Source organism: Dipteris shenzhenensis, chromosome 2 (assembly GCF_047967505.1).
Source record: "Dipteris shenzhenensis isolate YYH24624 ecotype China chromosome 2, Dip_SZ_1.0, whole genome shotgun sequence".
Classification (NCBI taxonomy): Eukaryota; Viridiplantae; Streptophyta; class Polypodiopsida; order Gleicheniales; family Dipteridaceae; genus Dipteris; species Dipteris shenzhenensis.
The window spans coordinates 36,782,981-36,788,979 of NC_141597.1; positions in this window are offsets into that span (position 1 = coordinate 36,782,981).

A 5,999-nucleotide genomic window follows, 5' to 3' on the forward strand; every position below is an offset into this window, starting at 1 on the left:
TCATGTCTCTACTGAAAGTTATAGGCCTTTATGTCTAATGATAGTTTGCAAAGTGTTTTGAGCTAAGTGTAAAGGTATCTATGAACGAGGTGCAATGTTTCCCCGGAACCTACCCATCCGACCCAATCATCCCCTTCAAACTCCTAGATATATATTAGTTCATGTCATGTTGAGCCACAAGATCTTCTTTCAACAATGTATCACTCTTCTCTTTGGCACAGACCAGCTTGCTGAGATTATGGCCTCTACTGATCCTTTTCTTCTCCTTATGCTTGAGTACAACATCACTTGGGATGTTACCATCTTCATTCTCATATGAGGGAGGAAAGTATAGTGTGGTCTCTTGGTATAAAAGCTTCTTTTTAATTTTCCTTTCCCAATGATGAAGATTCCAGTGTTTCGAGGGACCCAAGGGAAAGACCCGGAGTCTTATCTTTGAGATTTTGTTCGAGGATGCGTGCTTTCTAGATGGTCCATGAAGGATTGGGCAGAGATTTTGCCTGATTTTCTTAAAGGTGTAGCTTGAGTTTGCATGAGGCCTTGCCAGACTCTACCAAGGAGGACTAGGACCAAGTGGTGGCTCCAATGAAGTAGAGACTTGGGGCAGTGGAGTCGCCAAATGCTTTGATGTTGCAGTTGGACTGGTTCTATCAAGGAGAGGGTGAGATGGTCTCTGCATTGGCAATCCGATATGAAACTTTATGGACAAAGTATGAAAGGGCAGCTTTGCAAGCTATTGCATTTGCATCATCAGCCCCTCAAAGTCTTTAGGGATGGAGCACTTAAAGATAAGCAAATTTGTTATGGCTTTGGAGCCTCATCTTTGCTCAAAAGTAATGAGTAAAGATCCAACAACATATGAGGAGACACTTCGCATTGCGACCAAGAAAGAAGCTTCTCTAAATATTGAATCCTCTTTTGTGTCTTCAATAGCTTCAACTTCTAGGGTGGAAGTAATGGGCACTCCTCAGGTAACAAAGTCCTCTGAGTTAGATCATAATATCTCCCAATTGATGGCAGAGTTTGCTGATTTGAAATTGCATTTGGTTAATGCACAACAACCTAGAGCACCAAAGAGTAAAGATAGGCCTCGAGATAAGAGTGGGGTCACTTGCTATGAATGTAATGAAAAAGGTCGAGTATCCTAGATTGAGAAAGAAAGAAGAAAAACAAGTATCCTTGTTAGAAGCTTCTTTAGGGGATGAGGAAAGAGAGGTAATGATGGCTAAACGGGAGCATGGTAAAGCAAAAGAAGAAGAAGAAAGGAAGGAAGAAGTAGATGAGGAACATCAGGAAGAGGAACGCTGTAGTAAGAAAACGAAGGCATCTAGAAGGAGAATTAGCCAATCAGACTTTCCTTTAGGACAAGGAATTGGAAGCTATGACTTGTTGTTCGACCTTAAAGAAAAGGAAGCTCATGTCACCTTTGGTCAATTACTTGCTTTGTCTCCAAAACTATGGAAGGAATGGGGAAAGCTAGCAAGCATAAGAGTGTCAAAGAAAAAAAAGAAGAAAAGTGTCATTCTTGTTGTTCAAAAGGTAGATATAGATGTTGGTGATGATGTACCTATGGTTGATGTGATCATTGATGGTCAAGTGATTTCTAATGTGTACATTGATGGAGGTGCATCGATTAATGTCATGAGTGAGAAGACCATGATAGATGCTAATTTAAAATACTCTAGCACTACCTCTCCTTATCGCATCAAATTGGCTGACAACACTAGGGTTAAGTGTTGAGATATCGAGCTCCACTCGTGATATGCCAAGGTGACCATTGTGCATTTATGTCACCGACTTGTTAGCTGCAGATGCGGTTGGTACACCACCCATGAATAATAGTTGGATGCCAGCTATCTTTATGTACTCTAGTTAGTGGCTCAGTTAGTATGCAACCTAGGTTAGCTGAGTTTGGTTTGAGACCCACATATAGGGTTCATCTATTCCTTTTCTACTAAGAGAGAGTTCTTTTGGCTTTCACAACTAAGAAGAGGAAAACTATTTTCAACCTCCACCTTTGTGTGTATTCCCCCATTGTGTATGCAAGAAAGCTACAAGTGAGACTCCTTACTTCTCTCTATAAAGATAGTGGGAGAGAGGGAAGGAGTCTCACTTGCGGCTTTCTCACATACACAATGGGGGAATACACACAAAGTTGGAGGCTGAAAACAGTTTTCCTCTTCTTAGCTGGAAAAGCCAAAAGAATTCTAGTATAAAGAAAATAGAAGAGCCCTATATGTGGGTCTCAAACCAAACTCAGCTAACTAAGCTAGGATACTAACTGAGCCACGAACTAGAGTACATAAGGATATCTGTCATCCAACTATTATTCGTGGGTGGTGTACCAACCGCATCTGCAGCTAACAAGTCGTGACATAAATGCACAACACTCACCCTGGAATATCACGAGTGGAGCTCAATATCTCAACACTCCCCCTCAAGCTCAATCCCAATTCATACACAACGAGCAGGTCTCTAAACTTGCGCAGCTTCTTTGCACCCAATGCCTTCGTGAATATGTTAGCTACCTGATCCTCTGTGTTGACATAAACTAGATCAATAAGACCTAGTAGAACCTTCTCCTGCACATAGTGATAATGCACCTCAATGTGCTTTGTTCTAGCATGATAGACTGGGTTATTTGCCAAGTGTATACTACTCATATTGTCACAATAAATGACAAATGGCCCATCTATAGACTGATGCATATCATAGAGTAGCTTATGCAACCAAGCTACCTCACATGCAGCCATTACTACACCCCTGTACTCAGCCTCTGTGCTCGACAAGGCAACTGTAGGTTGTTTCTTGCTGCTTCAAGTGACTATAGCACTCCCAAAAGAGAACATATATCCACTGGTAAATCGTCTATCAGAAATACTACCAGCCCAATCAACATCAGTGTATCCATGCAACTATATCTGAACCCTAGCCTAATAAAATAGTCCATACAGCAATGTGGACTTCACATACCTGAGTATGCATCTAGTCGCATCCAAATGTGGTTTCCTTGGAGCTTACATAAATTGACTTATCAATCCAATAGCATAGCTCAAATCTGGCCTGGTAATAGTATATAAATCAAACTTCCTACTATGTGTTTGTACATAGTAGGGTCTTCCAGAAGCTCACCTGCATTTGCGCTTAGCTTCACATTCTGCTCCAAAGGAACTGAAATAGGCTTACAACCTGTCATCCCATATTTGGACAGCATGTCCAATCCATACTGCCTCTACAAGAGCTGTATCCCACTTGGTGATCTAATCACCTCAATGCCCAAGAAATAATGTAGCTCTCCCAAATCCTTCATCTCAAACTTTTGCTTCAATAACATTTTCACGTGAAGGATATCTTCATCACTCCTTTCTCTATTTTTCTCACATGAAGTGAGAAATCTGCCTTGGAAGTATGAAAACCAATAGTGACAAGATACTGTCCTATCTTGTCAGACCATGCTCTAGGTGCTTGCTTCAAGCCATACAAGGCTTTCTTCAACCTGCAAACAAACAGCATGAAATTAACCTGGTGGCTGCTCCATAAACACCTCTTCTTGCAAATCACCATGCAAGAAGGCATTCTTTACATCCATCTGATGTAAAGACCATCCCTTTGATGTAGCCATAGCAATGACTACTCTTACGGTTGCCATCCTTGCAACCAGACTGAATGTTTCTTCATAATCAATGCCATATGTCTGTGCATACCCCTTGACAACTAATCTTGCCTTGTATATGTTCACAGAACCATCTGCATTGTGCTTGACCTTATAAACCCACTTACAGCCAATTGCATTCTTGTCTTTAGGCAAAGGCACCAATTCCCATGTAGCATTTGCTTCCAAGGCCTCCATTTCCTCATCCATGGCTTTCTCCCATTTTTCTTTTCCCGTGGCTTGCTCAAAGGAAGTGGGTTTTGGTTCCTGTCACCACTTTGACCATATAGGCATAGTGAATGGTTGTAAATCAATCATATTTCTGTGAAGATTGTGGGAGAGAGGGAAGGAGTCTCACTTGAGGCTTTCTCACATGCACAATGGGGGAATACACACGAAGGTGGAGGCTGAAAATAGTTTTCCTCTTCTTAGTTGTGTAAGCCAAAAGAACACTAGTACAAAGAAATAGCAGAACCCTATATGTGGGTCTCAAACCAAACTCAACTAACTAAGGTGGCATACTAACTGAGCCACGAACTAGTGTAGATAAGGATAGCTATCATCTAGCTATTATTCATGGGCAGTGTACCAACCACATCTCCAGCTAACAAGTCGGTGACATAAGTACCCAACGGTCACCCTGGCATATCTCGAGTGGAGCTCGATATCTCAACACTCCCCCTCGAGCTCAATCCCAAATCCTGCACACCAAGCAGGTCTCTGAACTTGCGCAGCTTCTCTGCACCCAATGCTTTCGTGAATATGTCTTATTGATCTAGTTTATGCTGACATAAACTAGATCAATAAGACCTAGTAAAACCTTCTCCCGCACATAGTGATAATGCACCTCAATGTGCTTTGTTCTGGCATGAAAGACTGGGTTCTTTGCCAAATGTATACTACTCATGTTGTCACAATAAATGACAACCGGCCCATCTGTAGACTGATGCATATCATAGAGTAGCTTATGCAACCAAGCTACCTCACATGCAGCCATTGCTGCACCCCTGTACTCAGCCTTTGTGCTCGACAAGGCAACTGTAGGCTGTTTCTTGCTGCTCCAAGTGACTGCAGCACTCCCAAAAGAGAACACATATGCACTGGTAGATCGTCTATCAGAAATGCTACCAGCCCAATCAGCATCAATGTATCCATGCAACTGTATCTGAACCCCAGCCTCATAAAATAGTCCATACTGCAATGTGGACTTCACATACCTGAGTATGCGTCTAGCCGCATCCAAATGCGGTTTCCTTGGAGCCTGCATAAACTGACTTACCAACCCAACAGCATAGCTCAAATCTGGCCTGGTAATAGTCATGCAAATCAAACTTCCTACTATGCGTCTGTACATAGTAGGGTCTTCCAGAAGCTCACCTGCATCTGTGCTCAGCTTCACATTTTGCTCCAAAGGAACTGAAATAGGCTTACAGCCTGTCATCCCATATTTGGACAGCATGTCCAATCCATACTGCCTCTGCAAGAGCTGTATCCCACTTGGTGATCTAATCACCTCAATGCCCAAGAAATAACGCAGCTCTCCCAAATCCTTCATCTCAAACTTCTGCCTCAATAGCATTTTCACATGAAGGATATCTTCATCACTATCACCTGTCATGATCAAATCATCAACATAAATGACCAGCAGCATAATCCCTTTCTCTGTTTTTCTCACATAGAGTGAGAAATCTGCCTTGGAAATCTGAAAGCCAATAGTGACAAGATACTATCCTATCTTATCAGACCATGCTCTAGGTGCTTGCTTCAAGCCGTACAAGGCTTTCTTCAACCTGCAAACAAACTCAGGATGAGTGGCATGAACATAACCTGCTGGCTGCTCCATAAAGACCTCTTCTTGCAAATCACCATGCAAGAAGGCATTCTTTACATCCATCTGATGTAAAGACCATCCCTTTGATGCAGCCATAGCAATGGCTGCTCTTACGGTTGCCATCCTTGCAACCGGGCTGAAAGTTTCTTCATAATCAATGCCATATGTCTGTGCATACCCCTTGACAACTAATCTTGCCTTGTATCTATTCACAGAACCATCTGCATTGTGCTTGATCTTATAAACCCACTTACAACCAATTGCATTCTTGCCTTTAGGCAAAGGCACCAATTCCCATGTAGCATTAGCATCCAAGGCATCCATTTCTTCATCCATGGCTTTCTCCCATTTTTCATTTCCCATGGCTTGCTCAAAAGAAGTGGGTTCTGGTTCCTGTATCACTTTGACCATATAGGCATAGTGAATGGCTGTAAATCCATCATATTTCAGCCTATCCATAGGATACCTAACCCTGGTAGACCTGCGCAAAATAGGCTCACTTCCAGGTGCTCTCAA